The sequence below is a fragment of the Ornithodoros turicata genome, chromosome 5 (genome assembly GCF_037126465.1).
Source record: "Ornithodoros turicata isolate Travis chromosome 5, ASM3712646v1, whole genome shotgun sequence".
NCBI lineage: Eukaryota > Metazoa > Arthropoda > Arachnida > Ixodida > Argasidae > Ornithodoros > Ornithodoros turicata.
Genome location: NC_088205.1, coordinates 36,778,105 through 36,796,925, shown reverse-complemented (window position 1 = coordinate 36,796,925; position 18,821 = coordinate 36,778,105). Strand labels below are relative to the sequence as shown.

Below are 18,821 nucleotides of genomic sequence, written 5' to 3'. Positions count from 1 at the left end.
GGAGCAGAAAATGGCCCAGGGGGGACGCAGTATGGGGTTAACGAACAGTCTACCAGATCGCAGGGCGTGTGTTCAATGGATTACCACGTAGCAACCAAACAGCGTGCGTTCCGAGGACGTAACAGAAGCCGCGCAGGATAATGAGGAACGGTCACATAAATGCGAGGCGAGAGACCGCAGTAAAACGGGAGACCTTCCGTCGCCTCAGGCTTGGGAAGAACCGTCGAGTACCGTTGTGTAAGAAAGCATAGAGAGGGAAGCGGATGGCGGTAGCTCAGGTTTGCGCGGTCGTCACAAATGTGGACTCGCGCGACTCAGCTGCAGCTACGCTAAGTAGGTCTGAAAGAGCAGAACAGACACAGGGGTGCCCTACAATACATTCGACCCATAGAGATAGCGTGCTGGTCGACGCCATCTTGTCGTGGCCTGGAAACATGGCGGCGCCCATGGTCGGCGATCAAGCCAGGTGTAAACAACGCGATTTCCGCCTCTGCCTGTCATTTTATAACTCCATTTGCCTCTAGTGGGCTGTCGTAATTAGCTTACATCATACTGGAAGCAAATCAAGTACAGGAGGACAGCCATATGTTTCCTTACAGTTCGGATAAAATAAGACGTTCACACCGCAAAGCAAGGCAAACGAAGTCCTCTTCTGTGGATGCAGATTTCTTCTTCGATTTCTTTCATATAAGACTTCAGTAACATGATCAATAACATCTATAAGGACACAGTTTCCACCTTTGAATGGTGCAACGAAATCTAGACAAGGGTGACTGCTGGAATACAGAAAAATGTGCAAAACCTGTCTAAACTGCAAATAAACAAACAAGGGCATCTAAAAAAAATAGACAGGGTGTAAACGGTAGAATAAAATGAACATAACACAGAACTGCGAGTGTGTTATTTGCACAGTGACACAACTAAACCTGACTAAACCGAACTTCACTATTTACACAGCATGATTGGCATACACAACACCTACAAGGCTCAGGAGGACAGAAAAGTAGCTCACGTGATACAGAATAAAAAAATATTTTGTTGCATTTGACAGCTTTAGCTGTATAACTATACAAAAACGTGGATGGGTAGAAATCCAGCGAACCGGTAGAGATGTAGGAAGGGAGTTGCCTCAGGACAGAAGCCGCCGATATTTCGAACAGAGACGGTTCTTCTCCTGGGCACCGTCCTCATCATTGGCATGGTATTTAAAGGGTTAGGTGTGACGGGTTTAAAGGTTCATGCGAATTGTGTGTCAACAGCCCGGAGGGAAGAAAGGGTCTGTACGGGTTTTTACGGCCGGAGGGAATGGCCGCTTTGTTAGAGTGATGTTCGGAGGTTCTGGGCTTTCGGTTGACCTGGGCACGCGGGTGGCAGTGACCCATATCCCCCAAAAGCTCTTTTCATCCGAGCGCCCAGAACCACCGAAATCGGGATACTTGAAAGGACACGATTCCTCTGTTTGTCAGGGAGAGGAGAAAGGCTGAGCGGTTTTTGGGTGTGCGGGAATCCAATCCTGCAACTGAGTCAGAAGTGAAGTTTGCAAAGGAAAGGTATTATTGATGTCGATCGCGTACAAGAAATGATCCGATCCGAACAGAGAGATATTTTCCATGTGAGTGACAGAGCTCCAAGCACTGTGTAGGTCATCAGAGTGGAAAGCAAATATAGTAACAAAGCGCCCACTTCACAGGTCTCGAAGAAGGTTACAAAAAAGACCTTTTACGCGTTCTTTTAATACAGTTCAGACGTTCAGAAAACACGCTATTAACCGGCTGAAACAACCCCTAGAAAAAGCTTGCAAACAGTATGAATGCATGAAACCAACATATCGTCTGAACTGTCGATCTCCTCTGAAGGCGCTTGAGGTTTGTTTGTTTTCCGCCGTCCCGTTAAATGTTCCAGCCACAGAACATACCACTCCCACCATGCTCTTTTTCCGTGAATCGTGACGCGAACTTCCATGACCTTCCGAAGATAGTGCTTCTCCCGTCAGCGACGTGCATACCAATAAAATTCATTTTCGGGATTCTCTCCGTTCAGATCATTTCTTGAACGCGATCTCATTTGTACACACCGAGTGTCGTGTCATTTCTATCCAACTACGATCAAGCTTCTTTAATATAGATCTCGTGTATCAGCTCTCATATTTATATTAGTCATATATGTTACATCTCTAAGGAGAATTATTAGTAAGCAGGGGAACAAAGGAAGCTGTGCAAATCAACGGACCGCATACCTCATGCTACAGAACATTTCGAGCACCGGATGAGCAGCAGTCACGAACCCACGTGACCCTCCCTGGCGAGTTGAAGGAAGTACAGCTTGAAGCAGAGTTAACTGGAACGCCACTTCGGCCGCTGAATCGGTAAGAGAATCACCCTAGCGGCGCTTAGGAGAAATAAAGGGAAATAATGTTTCCACTGTCCTACTTATGGCGAATTGTGGTGGTCATTTAATTACAACACTGCCTGGCGCTCGGAAATTGCTAGGTCGGCTCCGGAGCTGGATCATTTGACAGTTGCCACCCGAACATGAGTGCCAGGGATCTGGCGGTTTTAGGATCAGGATCAGGCTCGTCTCATCCCTTTTGAATCAGGGTAGAGTTCGTACACTTGGATCTCGCTAGGGCCATCGCGGTCGCTTGTCCTCGGGTTCCGTCGTCTGCTAAATCACGTGAACTTCGACGTGCGGTCCGATGAGAGCACTCGCCACCGTTGCAGTGCGGGTTTGACGACACCGGATATAGTTGAGCAACCCGCTGCTCGATCGTTTCGAGACCGGACGAAAAAAGTAATAGCTGGGAAATTCCGGGCGCACGGAAAGTGCCACGCGAACATGCAAGATTGCTTGACTGCTTGGGATCTGGCAAAAAAAAAAAGAAGAAAAAGAAAAGAAAAGTTGCCACCAAATGATCACCACTCGCCATGATGCACCGGCCTCGGTGGCTCAGTCGGTAGCGTGTTCGCCTTCTGATCCCGAGATCGCGGGTTCGAACCCGGCCGAGGACGCCAGCAAGTTGGTGGCAGGGTGCAAGTTGCTTAGACACGCCGTCTTCCGCGAGGGACGTGAAATACGGGGTGCCGTGTGATGAGCTTTCATCGCACGTTAAAGAACCCTCAGGTGGGCAAAAGCAATCCACAGACCGACCGCTGTGGCGTCGCTCATGATCTCAGTTGTCTCGCGACGTAAACACCCAATTATTAAAATTATTACTCGCCATGATGCTACGAGGGTGTCCGCCTTGGCATGAGTTGTTGACTCGGCATTACTCTCACCGGTGGTTATCATCGCGATGTTTGTTTGGGTTTGAGACGATTATGTAAAGGTGCATGCTGGCCGATATCACGCGGATACGATGCTGTTATCTCATTGATACGCGCAAAGGTGGACAGCAACTCCAAAAAAATTTCCACTAGACCCCGTGCATCCTCATTTGTTTTATCACAAATCTGAAAATGCCCCACTGAGCGAACGCGACCACTTTCGCGTGTATCAATGAGATAAAGGCATCGTATCCGTGCGATATCAGCCGGCATACACCTTCACATAATCGCCGCAAACACAAACAAACATCGCGACGATAACCGCAGCTAAGGGCAATGCCGAGTCAATAGCTCATGGCAAGGCTTACACCTCCACAGCAACACAACCATAGTGAGACAGTCGGAACACTATTTGCCTTTATTTCTCGTAATAGCCGCTAGGGCTGCTCTCTCCTCGAGTTTAGCTCCGCCAGTCGAAGTGGCGTTCCAGTTAACTCTGCCTCGAGATGTACATCGGATTCCCGCATACTTGGGAACCGCTCACCCTTCCTCCTCTCCCTGTTAAACGGTGGGCGCGTGTCCTTTGAAGTATCCCGCTTTCGGTGGTTCTGGGCGCTTGGATGAAAAGATCACTTGGGGGATATGGGTCACTGCCACCCGCATGCCCAGATCAACCGAAAGCCCAGAACTTCCGAATATTTTTTTGGAGGAAATGAGCTTTTGGTTGAATTGGGACGTCGGTGGAAATGGGCGTTTGGAGGACATGATCTGCTACCAGAATGGGCAAGCATAGCGAAAGATAAGGAGGTTAGTGGTTACGTGGGGAAAATTCCAGAACGAGCAATTTTTTTTTATATTTGTAATACAAAGTTGTGGCATGCAATAAAGAAAGCAGAAGGCAGTGGCAATGCAGAACATAACTGATGATAACGGCGATAGAAGGGAAAAGCATATTTTATTTGTGAAGTGTTTCCAGGGTGTCTTGTGATTTGTTGATACCGGACGGGTGAAGAGCGTTGAACCTGTATATGACATACGACTCCCTATCACGTCTGTCACGTGTGGATCTAAACCCGGTTTCTAAAATATATAGTTTAATGTTGTCAAAATTGTGACCAGGAACGTTAAAATGTTCGGCGACTGCTTTGGGGAGTTTGTTGGACGTGTCGGTTCTGTGTCCAGTAAGGCGGTTGTTCATTTGTTGGCCGGTTTCACCAATGTATTGCATAGAGCAGTCGCCGCATTCAATACAGTATATGACATTGGAGACCACGGACCTCACATACACTTCTCAAGCGGCGCAAGAATACGAGACATCATGACACATGTAACCACCGCCCCACCGAACATCACGCACTTCATACTCCACGTAGGGACCAACGACATCGCACGGTCGACAGCACAACATGTCATCCAGGAATTCGAAGCACTAGTTTCCTTCATCACAAACAACAGACCAGACGCTGAAATAGTACTAACAACGATACTTCCCCGAAGACAGAACAAACACCGATCATACATACACCAGGACACATGGCTACACGAGTTCAACAGTAAGGCGCACGCTGTCAACAACCACCTCATCCACATGCGTCAGGCACACACCAACGTTATGGTTATCACACACGCAGCTTTCGAATACCACGCTGAAGCACATCTCGCTCGGGACGGCATCCACCCAAACCGCGCAGGCGTAGGAGCTATGGCACACAACATCAAACACCTAATGGTCCATAGATGCCGTCCTCCACTGACAAACGCTCAAACACAACATCCTCGACCAGCTTACACTTTAAGTGCCAGCACTGCAAACACGCCAGAACACACGATGGCATCAAAGGGGACCACAACGACCACTGCACCCACGCATACACACACGGCAAACGACAAGACTCCAAACACAACCCGCACACACACAAAGTTCACGCAAACTGTGACACGGAAGACCACAAGCACGCAAACACAGACAGATGATATCGAGACAGCGAGTCTCCACAGCCACTGACCCCACAGACACGACGCACATCACGCAGAAAACACCGTTGACTATCTAATCACCAGCCTACCATGCAGTCAACGAACTTTCTACGAATGCGAAAACTCATGGAGAAACGCTGCCGATACCTACATCATCTACGGATCTACACCCATCCCCTGGCTCACAACACAGTACCTAAAGGCCTCACCCCTAAAACAGTTCCTGCATTAGGAAAACTGACACCTGAACTAGAGCTTTTTTTTTTTGATTGCGTGTTAGCGCCGCGAAGCAACTGTGGCTATGAGCGACGTACAGATGTGGACAGACGGAGAGAGGATAGCAGGAAGGAGTGGGGGACAGGGGGGTTAGTATGCGTCCTGGGCCGATGAACTAGAGCTAGATTGGGCATCAGCCCTTAGCAACACAGCCCGTACGTTTCTAGAAATATTAAAGAAACAGTGCCACGCGCAACTCGCTACGATCCAGGCCCACGTAAACAATATCAGTCTCACCGACGCGGAGGCAAACACTCTCGAACTACACATTCAACAACTCAACCGCGAGCTAGCTAACAAGGAACACTCAAAACTCGGAGAACCTAATTCCAACAACGACACGGATACCGAACCCACTAACACAACACACGCAGCAGCCGAACAAATCATTTCCAGCAGCACAGCCACAACTCCCCGCAACATCGCTGAGCCGCCCAGACAAAACGCTGACACAAGCACCGTAATAGATACATCACGCTCACTAACCAGCGACGAACTACAAGTCCTCTCTAGGGGGTTAACATTCTGCCCTACACTCAATTCTGTTAACGAATACGAAATCCACAAAGACATATCAGACTTTGCGAGACGGCTACGCCTTAGAGAATTCTTCGCTGATACAACACAAGAAAACAACAACGACCTCCGACTACCATCAACCTGGACACCAAATCACGGCCGAGAACCCGCATTAGACCTGTACATTAAACTAGTAAGCAACGACATCCTTCGCGGTATTTCCCAAAGCTCGCGTGGTCACAACCTCACAAAAACACAGCGTGACATCATCAAAGCGCTAGCTGACAGAGATGATATCATTATCAAACCCGCAGATAAGGGTGGGAGTATCGTCATCTGGCCCACAGATAAATATATTTCTGAACCTCATAGGCAACTCAACAATACGCAACACTACCTCAAACTGGACCATGACCCTACAAAGAAGTACACGGCGCTAATAACCCATACCATACAGAACCTCCACGAACGAAAGCTCATCACACGTGATGACCTCAGATATCTCACCCCATCAAACACAGGCGCAGGTCGTTTCTATTTATTGCCCAAAATCCACAAGGTACACGCCAACGAGCTCTATACGGCTGACATCCCCGACAGGCCAATTGTATCTAACAATAACACACCAACAGAAAGACTCTCGAAATTCCTGGACCACTATTTAAACCATATTCCGACAACACTGCCATCGCATGTACAAGACACACCCCACCTCCTCAGAATAATCAGAGATATAAACAACACTCGTACGTTTGGTAGGGACACAATACTAGCCACGCTGGATGTGACATCACTGTATACTAACATCCCACACAACGACGGAATCACAGCCCTCTGCAATACCCTTTCTACAACAAACACCAGAAAAGACACGGAAACCATACTCGCTCTAATGGACTTAGTCCTTAAACTGAACTACTTCGAGTTCAATGGTGAATACTACCTACAAGTACACGGTACAAGTATGGGCACACCTGTTGCACCCACATACGGAAATATCTTCATGGGGTTCTTAGAAAACAAAGTTATCAGCGCCCTCTCATTAAAACCCACTGTGTACCTTCGATACATCGATGATATACTGATAATATGGGAACACGGTGAACATGAATTTCAAAAGTTCATCTACTGAACACCACGCATAGCAACATAAAGTTCACATCACAACAGTCAACTCACTTCATTAACTTCCTCGACACCACAATATCACTGGACAACGGCAACCTCACCACAATACTATACAAAAAGCCAACTGACAAACAACAATACCTTCACTTCAAGAGTCACCACCCGCGTCACTGTAAGGTTGGAATTCCTAATGGGCAGAGTGTAAGACTACGCAGAATTTGTTCAAACGACACAGATTACGCTGAAAAGCTTGACGAGCTCTGCAGTACACTTGCCCAAAGGGACTATCCAGACTCCCTCCTAACCGATTTCCGTCGCAAGGCACTCACACTCGATCGAAACCAGGTTCTGGAAAACCGAAAAAATCCTGATGCGTGCCAAATAAGCTTCATCACAAGATATTCCAACGCACTTCCAAACATCAAAGCCATTCAACAGAAGCACGAGCCCCTCCTCCAAAGCAGTGACCGACTTAGCAATATATTCACCCATCCCATACAGGTGACATACCGACGCGCAAAGTACCTGGCAGACTCCTTGGTCAATGCCAAAATCAGCGAAACGAGCGCCCCGTACACGGGAACACGACCCTGCAACCTCCCGCGCTGCAAAACATGCAAGCACGTTCAACACGCTAACTCCATCAAAAGCACTGCGAGCAATTACACCCACGCCGTTAACCACGCATTCACATGCACAAGCTCCAATGTCATATACTGCATTGAATGCGGCGACTGCTCTATGCAATACATTGGTGAAACCGGCCAACAAATGAACAACCGCCTTACCGGACACAGAACCGACACGTCCAACAAACTCTCCAAAGCAGTCGCGGAACATTTTAACGTTCCTGGTCACAATTTTGGCAACATTAAACTATATATTTTAGAAACCGGGTTTAGATCCACACGTGACAGACGTGATAGGGAGTCGTATCTCATATACAGGTTCAACGCTCTTCACCCGTCCGGTATCAACAAATCACAAGACACCCTGGAAACACTTCACAAATAAAATATGCTTTTCCCTTCTATCGCCATTATCATCAGTTATGTTCTGCATTGCCACTGCCTTCTGCTTTCTTTATTGCATGCCACAACTTTGTATTACAAATATTAAAAAAAAACAAATTTGCTCGTTCTGGAATTTTCCCCACGTAACCACTAACCTCCTTATCTTTCGCTATGCTTGCCAATTCTTGCCTATTGTCCCATTTGGTCCACATGTTCGTGAACCCCCATTTTTCTGTAACCGGTCAGGAGCCTAGATGACTTCATTCACATAATCCCCTGCACACTCTAACAAAGCGGCCATTCACTCCGGCCGTAAAAACCCGTACGGACCCTTTCTTCCCTCCGGGCTGTTGACACACAATTCGCATGAACCTTTAAACACGTCACACCTAACCCTTTAAATACCATGCCAATGATGAGGACGGTGCCCAGAAGAAGAACAGTCTCTGTTCGAAATATCGGCGGCTTCTGTCCTGAGGCAACTCCCTTCCTATACAAAAACGTGGTACTATTTACAAACCCCAATGATGACGTATCAAATGTATCGAATGATACACCCTCTGCAAGTATTGCCTACTGCCCTTTGAATTGGGTGAGCTTTGTAAAAAGCTGGCGACACCTACGCTTATGCAGCTCCTCTGTACGTGTCTTGGCTGCATGAAGCATACGTATACTTAAATACCTCTGGGCAACAGACCTTATCAAATGAAAAAAGTGATTTTCAAGGCATGTCTGTTCAAGCATATGCTCACTCCGTATTTGGCTAAAGACACTGCTGTCCAAAGTGGACTCCATAACCTTTAAGAGTACCCTTTGCAGAAGGGTGTCTTGCAGGAGAGCCCTTCGTAACAGCCTTTCCGCTTTCCTACAGATTGTGATAATATCGTCAGATGGGTACCGAAATTCACCGTACTTGTCCTTTCGCTGCATGAGAGAGTGGTGGATGGAAGACATGGGCACAGTTAGCTGGGAGATACAGGTTTCACAATTCAAATATTCTTGTAGGCGGCATGCTATATGTCCCGCAATGAAAACAGTTATTCTGTCCCCAAAAATGGTTGGCTCCGTTGGGTCCGAGAAGTAATCATGGTCAGGAAGGTCATCTTGGAGAATTCCTTCAGCTGTGTTGCTTCGTCCTCTCGATGTCCAATTTATGACATCTTCTCAACGAGGTTGTGTCACACTGCTGACGTGAAGTACTGAGATATTTTCAAGTGGACGGCAGTTCCCCTTTTCAGAGGCTTCTACTTCGGTATTAACAATCAACCTTTTGTAGGCTGCTTCGAATTGCCTTGCGGTTGGGTTGTTGTTGTAGCCACCATGTGATCTTATCAAACCAAAGAAGAGTTCAAGGTGGTCTTGGCTGACCCTGTGTGTGGGAAGATGCTTGACAAGGGACTTGGAAAGAAGGAAGTCGTAGAGCTGAATGGTACTATTGCAGCACACAAGGAAGCCAAGGAATCCGGTTTTTCGGTTTGTCTGCACAAGAAATGGCCCAGATTTTCCACATTCACTTTTACGAAGAGCACGTATGTAGGATGTAGCCATCTGGAACATTATTAGGGCATCTTCAATATTTCCAGGACACAGCGGCTTCTTCCAACATTTCTGGTGAACATTTACAGAGTTTAGGACGTCAAATACGTTGTTAATTATCCTCAAGAACCTCTCAGTTCCTTTAGTGTTTTCAAATCCAGGTACACCCAGGTCTCGACACTCACTTATGGCATCTGCAACTGATGTGCTGAGAAGCTCTGCAGCAAGGCTGACCTTCATGACCTGTTGTTGAAAATGTACATGTGCTGTTCGTAGTCTATTTGCTGCATGAAGTCCCTCTTTCTGCTGGATTGAGTGAAGAGCTTCAATGTGCTTCCACGATATTTCATGCCCATCTTCGTCAACAAACGACTTGAAGTGGCAGAGTGCGTTCCTCACCAACTTCAACATGTGGCACGCATCAAGAAAAACACTTACAGGCATCGCCGTGTTGGGGTGTGGAAAGCTTGTGCATAAGCTGTCGTACCGCAGTGAGCAACCAAAGCTTTGAAGCATAGATAGGTTGGCTGCAGCACCATCACAGGTTAGGGAAACAACGGTCACGCCAGCGTCGTGACAAAGTGACAACCCTTCGAGTACAAGGTTACTTCGTTGTTCTCCGGTAATCCCATCAACCAGAAAGTAGCCAATGGGTAACTTCAACTGTTCACTCATTGCAACAAGGAGCATCACGAAAGCCTCTTTGGCAACTACGCTGGAATCTTCACAATTTGGCCCAGCAGTTGCATACCCGTACGTCCTCCTCCCATCCCACTCAATGTGTCTTCTAATGGCCATTTCGTCAACCATAAGGCTGCACGCAGTTTGTACTCCTTTCTTTGAGTTAGTCACAGCCTTCATTTCCAATGCAGACAGTGCTTCCTTTGAAAATCCAGCGTCTCCATCAATCGACTGGTACCACTTTTTTATAGTGCGTGGATGAGGCAAGCATGTGTCAAACGTTTTACGCACGTGGTTGTAGGCACGCGGTGAGTAGAAATGAAGGGTGAGTGCAAAGGCACGCAACTCAGGGCTATACTGATGTGGCAAACTGGTTCCTCCCTTTTTCGCTACTTGTCGCATCAGCAGATCTTTGTTCGCCCCAGCAATGTTTTCAAGACAGCCTGCATGTTCTTCAAGCAAAATGTTTTTGGAAGTCAAATCTGATATGATGTGCTGCAATTTAGCAACCTTCTGCTTTATACGGCGTTGGGCTTGCTGCAATGCCTTGATCCGCTTTTTGTTGATGGTGTTCAGATTGCCAATTCGTCTTACTCCTTTTTTGAGGAAGGCTTTCACAGGTGTGTCCTCAGCTGAGTTTTCCTAGGACAATATGCGGGTGCCTTATTGCATAGACTCCACTGGATATTCCGGCAAGTCACAAAACGGAGCATGCGTACTACTTCAGGTACTGCGACCTTTTGCAGATTTTGGTGACATGCATTTATATTGGCTTAATAGTACAATTAAAAGAAAATCCCTCATGACTCAAAATAGGGAGAAGAGTGTGCTGGTACTTCATGAAGGGAGTTTGAATAGAGCACGGAGAATAAGTTGCCATATGAGCAATTGCACCTAACTTTAGATATTTTCTCAGTGTCAACATGCACGTGAAACAAAATACTTACTTCCTTTGGTATATAGAGTATACTTACCGAATAAAGAAGAGATTTGGCTTTGAATTGTAGCAGCCGCAACAGGTGACAAAGTATCAGGCATGCAAATCACAAGGACCTCATGGCATTGTGGTCGATAGAATCCATTTTTATTGGCTCAGACTGAGTACAATTCATTGTAACATGTATGAGGGTTAGTAAGAATCATCAGCATGCACAAATGCCGAATGAACTCGACAGTTCCCCATGACATCCAACTGTCTGCGAATACACGTATTTATCTCTTTTTTTTTTCCTTTGAAGGCACTTCTTAATGCAAAAATATTTAACCTCGAACTGCACTATGCACAGTGCATTATTATTTGCCCCACCCAACAAAACAAATACTAATTTTGCCCGTATCAATAGTCACACACTATACAAGTGCATCATGAAAAACCGACCAGAGTGCTTCGTAATAAGAGTGCTACACAGAAACTGGAGGCTACCTTTGTGGCACAAACAAGTGCTGCTCTTGATGTACCACATGTTTGTAACTCAAGTATATTTTTATCACTCTCTTCGTGAAGTGGTCTGACCAGTTTCTCGTGATGTGACATGTATATGTCAGCCGCAAATGTAACTGTGAGTCTGTTCAGCAGGCATGTACAGCTATGGACACAGTTGCATGAAATCTCTGTATGACGCCTTAGCGACTCTCCAGAAGTTCAGAACAGAACAGTATGAGGAAAGTAGTAGTAAACATGTAGACTGCGTCCTAACATTACTCTTTACTAGGGATGTGCCAGCCGAATCCGCGAATCCTCAAATCCACGAATCCTAGGCAGAGATTCGAGATTCGGGAATCCGAATCCCAGTGCCCAAAACGGCGAATCGAGACTTTCAAATCCACTGACCACATTTGGTTGATTCTTTTATAAATTGGTGCCTCCGGAGTTCGCCGAAAGCCTCATCGACCGACGGGTGTTTTCTTGTTTGTTTGTTTACATTGCCCTGGACTGAAAGAGTTCAGGCTGGAACTGTTACATTACAAGTTTAAAAGTAATATGGTTCTGCTTTTGATTGTTGCTTTAGCTTTCTGGAAATAATTCAGACACGAGAATTTATGAATTTTTCGTAGTCGATGAACAATACGTTAGATATACTACAGTCGACCCGCGTTTATCCGGACTTCATTTATCCGGATCCTGCGCTATCCGGACAAAAAAGCATGGGGACGGATTTCTCCCCATGTATTTCGCCCTCGTTTATTCGGACTTCAGCTTCCGGACTCGGACGAGAATTCCAGGGAACAGAAGTGACTAATACCAAACAATTCGCTTCAGTTATCCGGTCATTGCCCAGGAATGACACTTGGCCCACACCTAGTCAAGCGAGGTCGAGAACCCTGGTCGTGGCCTCCTTTTTACTGACACAAAGGCAGTGTTGCTAGGAAGAATTTTCTCCCTTTCCGACTTTGCACGTTCAACAAAAGTAATCCACTGAGCAGTCTGGTCATTTCAGACTGAGAAGGTCCGCAACGAGGATCCCTGCGCTGCAATCACAGATGACGACATCGTCAGTGTCGTCGCTTCCGATAGTGTTCAAGAAGAATCTGATGATGAAAGCGTGGATGCACCAGCTGTGACGCTAGAAAATGCACGGGCGGCACTGAGAACAGTGCTATTATTTTTCGTGCAACAGAACAATATTTCGCAACTCAATGGCATTAGCAAAGGTTTGCAAGAACTGGATGCGTGTATCAGAATGAAACAGGTGACAATGGATATGTAGTTTTCTGTGTAATGGTCAATAAAGACGTCCTTTCAGGATCACTCTGGATTTTCCTGTTTCACTTATCCGGTTCCCCCGCTACCCGGACATTTTCACAGGAAACGAAGCCGTCCGGATAAACGCGGGTCGACTGTATATGGGTATACTTTCACCCAAAACTGAACTTTTTTTTTAATTCAACAAATGTGTCATATTCTGCTTCAAAGCACTCTCCAGTAGAAGTCTTTTTTTTCTTGGCTTTTCAAACTCTTTTTAAAAAAAGGATTTGAAAGATTTCGAGATTCGTAAGATTCATGGATTCGCAGAACCTTCCTGGGATTCGGATTTGCAAGATTCTGGATTCGTCCCATCTCTACTCTTTACTATACTTCATTCCCAGCACTGTGTCCACCAGAAATTGCAGAACATAGCCATAGCGTGGAACTGAGATTTCAGACGTCCGTGTCACAAGTTGTAACCTGACTAAAGATATTGCATCTGTTTCCTATCAGGTACTGCCAGTTCACGACATGATGTATAATATCATATCATATTCAAGTGTTATGTTTATGAGTATTACCCTTACCACGAGCACGCCTCTGCTGGTGCTTGGGCTGGTAAGGGAGGCAAGCGGGGAAGTGCCCTGAAAAGGTCAGACAGATAGGAGCATAAATGAATAGTGCATCATAAAGATGCTCAACTTTGTAGAGTCTGCATACCCTAATTCATGGAGGAAAGAAGCCAAAAAAAGAGAGTGGCTGCCATATAGCTGTTGGTTGAACAAAGCTCCTCTCTTGGCTAGCTGCTCATGTGCTTCGCTCCCTCTCCCCCCCGGCCTTTGTTTGACCAACACTAATGGCACCACACTACATCCTCTAATTTACATTGCCCATGTGGAGTAACATCAATTTCGCCACTTTTTGTCCTCCGTTTCCACCACACCTTCTCCAACCAAGATAATGTGGTGCGCTCCCTCCTTAGGTTTCTTTATTCCTTGCTTTAATTATAGCAGTTAACCTCCCTTGCATGCAGCATTTAGATACTACAAAAAGTACAATAAGACTTACTACAGACGACAGCCTGGATGACTGAACGGATGGCCCAGGTGTCCCTACTGAACTTGTGTCATCAGAGAAGCTCTAGAAGCAAAATACAAAAGATTGCATTATGCTGAAAAGACGTTATTGCTGCAACAAGATGCACAATTTATGACACCTAAACCAACAGTCAAAACCCACGTACCCACAAGTTAAATAACGGCCCTAAGAACTGCATGCATAAATACTTATTGCGTAGTCGGTGATATGTCTTACCAATGGGTCATTTTGCTCGTCACATGTAAGAATATGTGTGCAGTCAAACCCAGTGCTGTCCTATAGATTAAGAGAAGGGATATTGTAATGGAAAACTTCCCAAGTTGAGATGCTAAACAGCACCATGACAATGTGCATGCGGAGGTAAGTGAATAACTCACCCCACTGATGTCTTCATGTACGTCACCCACCGATATGTCCTATAGAGGGGAGGAAAAGGATATAGATACGAGTGTGTTCAACGAGCCAGTGTCAGGAAAAAATATTTAAAGAGAGCAATAAAAGAAAAACGAATGCTACTTTCCTGCTACTTGAGTAACAAACAGGTGATGCTCCTGACATAGAACCTGTTTGTAACTCAGGTAGCAGATTCAAATATTTTTTTCGTGACACGCTCTCGTTCAACAACCTGCGTAAAGGACAGCAATTTGGACTCCCTGTACTTCAAAATAAGACAGTTTCTACAGGCATAGACTCATCAAAAGTTTTATTGAAGCGACTCCACATAAAGATAGTCGCCCCTGCCATAACGTACGTGGTTTCAGAACCACTGCAATACGTTTTCAGGAGATTTTTAGCACGTACCAAAGCAGGTGAAGGAGGCACAGAAGGCATATCCACGACCTCGTGCACCTGTAATGTGAGAACAACTGTGATACTCATATGTATACTGCCTGCGACACAGTTGTTCGAAATCTGAGTTCTACCACTGTGAAGCCTTTCTGCAGTTCCTGGTGAACACCATGGGGAATGAAGGAGTACACACTGGCAGTGGGACCTAGTTTAACTTTTTGCTACTACTTTCCCGACACAAGTTCGTCCAGGTCTCACGGGGAGCCGCTTGGGCATGACACTGAGATTTAGACAACCATGTCGCAGGCATATACTGTTCACATGATATATATGCTCACATGTCCTGCCTCTTGTGCACTGGGTTCTGGCATGCTCACTCCTAGCATGCTTGACTGTTCCTCAAGCAACTGTGATGGGATAATAAGAAGATGTGCTGTTTATTATAATACACATACTGTCATCAATGCTCTTGCCTCTTGTGCGTTGGGTTCGGGATCGCTCACTCCAGCAACTGGCTCCTCCCCAAGCAACTGGAGGCAATGCAGCCACCGGTAATTGACTACACCATTGCATTTTGTTTACGATGCCTACCTGCTGAACCTGCAGCGAAGGAATGGGGACAGCACCTTCACGTAGACGGACCCGTGTTAGCGAAGTTCTGTCGAAGTCTTCGTTTCTGAAGTGCTTCGAGCAGACAACGCTGTGTTTTGTTGGCACAAGGTCTGGTCTCCCGATCGCATGTTCCCACGACAATCGTAGAGACGGTTCTCGAGGGAAGCTAGGAAGTGTAGTCGGGAAGTGAAACTACAACTGAAAGCACAGTCCAAGTGGCGTACTTACTGGTGGTATGTTATGCCAGATGCTTTGCCAGCAAACGTGGAACGGTTACTACAACCCGGATAACAACAAAGTACCATGTTCGATTATGGATACGCCATAAAAAATTCGGAACACTGACGAAAGCAAAACACAATCGCATCTGTACCCTAATCCCGACCTTGGAAAATTTCGCCGCCGGCGAAGCAGACGAAACGGGGGAGCGAACAGGCGGAATGATCAAAACATAAGGAAAACAAACCGGCGGGGCATATCATTGGATGATGGCTCCGTGACGTGGGTCCATGACAAGATGGCGGCGTTGCCACAAGCGACCGCTTGAGGGTAGTTACAAAAATGGCGGACATATGGCCCCCCTGTGAGAACAGACGAGGAGCGCGCAGGTTGGCGACGCGACACTCGCCAAGGCATTTAGGGACGCGGAAAACGGCAAAGGTGGGATGTACATACAAGATGGTATTTTATACCACCGGGACAGGATCGGGGGAAGGGTGGTCACCCAACTAGTCCTCCCACAGTTGCGAAGGTCTGGAGTGTTGTTGCTTGCGCATACATCGCCCTGGGGTGGGCACCTTGGGGTCAAGAAAACAATGGCAGGCATCAAGTATAGCTTTTACTTGCCCGGCATAGAGGCAGACGCGAAAAGGCATTGTACGTCGTGTCTCGGTTGCCAGCTGAGATCCGTCAGTCGGAGAAACGATCGGGTACCCATAACTCCACTGACGCGACCCGAACAGCCGTTTCAGCGGGTGAACGTTGACATCATAGGTCCGATCGAGCCGCCGTCCTCTCATCGGCACCGCTACGCGATTTGTGTAGTCGACCTGCACACTAGGTGGCCGGAAGTAATTTGTTTAAGGTCGCTCACTGCGAAAGCAACGTGTGAGGCGCTTCTGGAGGTGTTCAGTCGAACAGAAGTTCCCGAGGAAATACGCAGCGACCAGGGGACTAACTTTACAGCCGCCCTCACACAGGAGCTCCTTAAGGGAATTGGGTGCACACCGAGGTTTTCGACTCCTGATCACCCGGAAAGCAATGGTTCTGTTGAAAGATGGAACAGGGTGTTCAAAAATATGCTGCATCACATCATCCAGAGGGAGCACAGGGGTTGAGACAGATTCCTACCCTATGTACTGTGGGCTTACAGGGAAGTCCCGCATGACACTATTGGCATATCACCCTTCAAGATGCTATACGGTCGCACACCGACGGGTCCCTTGGCTATCCTGAAGAATACCTGCACCGGAGAGGTCTATCTGCCGGACACTTTGCGCGAATCCCCAAGTCAATACTTGCGGAAGCTCAAGGAGGAGCTTCACCGTGCCGCTGAAATTGCGCGCGTGACGTGTGAAAACCAAGAGGGCATTTATACTTGTAGTAGAGTAGCGCGATGAAAACACGGGAAAAAGAAGAAGAAGATACTGACGAGTGAAGACGACATTTGTTCGAGCTCCTACGTTAGGCCTAGTTTCAGTTTGAACAGCAGTTTTCAGTCAGGTCGTTTGCAACGACCTGTGGGCTTTTAGCCGAAGCATGCAGGACACCTCGGAAGGATTAGCCGTACCGACCCTCATGGAATCATCGCTGCGAGCTTCTAATAGCGGTAGGTCATCTGCTGCGTGCAAGCGCTTCAGAACAGATGAGAGCCAATCTCCATCTGAAACGAATTCGCGTTGTCAAAGTCCGTTATTATCACGTGAAGAAAACCTTGAAGGCAACAACCAAATGGAAGACGATGAAGGATTTGTAACTGTTGTTGCAAAGAAGAACAGAAAGTCCGGTATTCCTGTCATACTGCGACCAGTAAAAGCAGATGTCTCGTTCCTACAAGTGAACCCCAACACAATAGCCAGCGATGTTATGAAGGCGACCCAAGAGCGAATTAAAAGCAATCGCATCTCCCGAGATGGTAGTCTCATCATTACGGTGGCGTCGCCCACAGCTGCGAAAGCGCTCCTGGCACTTACAAGCATTGCGAATGTGGCTGTAACTACCCGAATACCAGAGTCTTATGCAAGAAATGTTGGAAAGATCACTGGTCTCCGCATTCCCTATACGGATGAGCAATTACTGGACTTTCTAAAGCCAGTCGGGGCTATCGAAGTCCGCCGGCAGCGAGGCTTTAACACCGACGAAACAGGTGTCACAAGAGTCAGACAATACGACAGTGTGATTATCACATTCAGATCAGACATGTCCATGCCTGAAGAGGTTACCCTAGGATTCAACACTTTCAAGGTTCGGGAATTTCTATCCCCAACACAATGCTATAAATGTCTCCGCTTTGGACATATAGCCAAAAACTGCAGAGGAACGCAGAAATGTAAATCCTGCGCTGGATCGCACAGTCACAAGGACTGCACATGTAGGCGGGAACGCCGCTGCGCGAATTGTAACAGTCCACATGCAGCAACATACGGAGGATGTCCGTGTCGACGCGCAGCCGTCGAAGCCCTCAAACAGCTAGCGTATGATGGAGTTTCAGGGGCAGCAAATAGTGGATCACTGAATCGCAAGATGGTTCGCCAGCCAGAGAGTACTCAACAGCCAAACCAACAAGCGTGTTACTCAAGTGACTTTCCACGTCTTCCCGAAGCCAATGAGTTGGGAAGGCCCCCATTGCCACCACGCGATCGGAAACCTAAACCTCAACAGCCAAAACAGCAGCCCCAAGTTAACGCCTGGAAGAAGGACAGGGCCACGGTCACATCGAAAGTCCAAAAACCGTGCCCCAAAATTCCTCCTCCCCCGCCACCAACTGCGAGCAATGTCCCGCTCGATCCGAAGAAATCCCAGGACACGGACTTCGTTGTCTACATAGTGCCGTTCCTGTTTGCTGCACTGAAGGCCATAATGGCTGCTCTTCCCAATGCCAAGGACCTCCCCGAAGTCCAGCGCGTTCTAGCCTTTGAGCCAATCCTGTACAAGACACTCGTTCACACCAGTCATGAATAGGATATATAACAGTGCCTTTATCATGCAGTGGAACTCTCGTGGACTCAAACAAAAGATTGGAGA

General features: G+C 47.0%; 1 long non-coding RNA gene across 1 annotated transcript; it reads right to left on the bottom strand.

The window, feature by feature from the left end:
• Positions 1-13,642: 13,642 nt before the first annotated feature.
• Positions 13,643-14,451, bottom strand: LOC135395528 (uncharacterized). The gene is made up of 3 exons (XR_010423146.1): positions 14,394-14,451; positions 14,148-14,219; positions 13,643-13,723 (listed from the first exon to the last, which is right to left on the bottom strand). It is a non-coding gene; the product is annotated as an uncharacterized LOC135395528 (long non-coding RNA).
• Between the last annotated feature and the right edge of the window lie 4,370 nt (positions 14,452-18,821).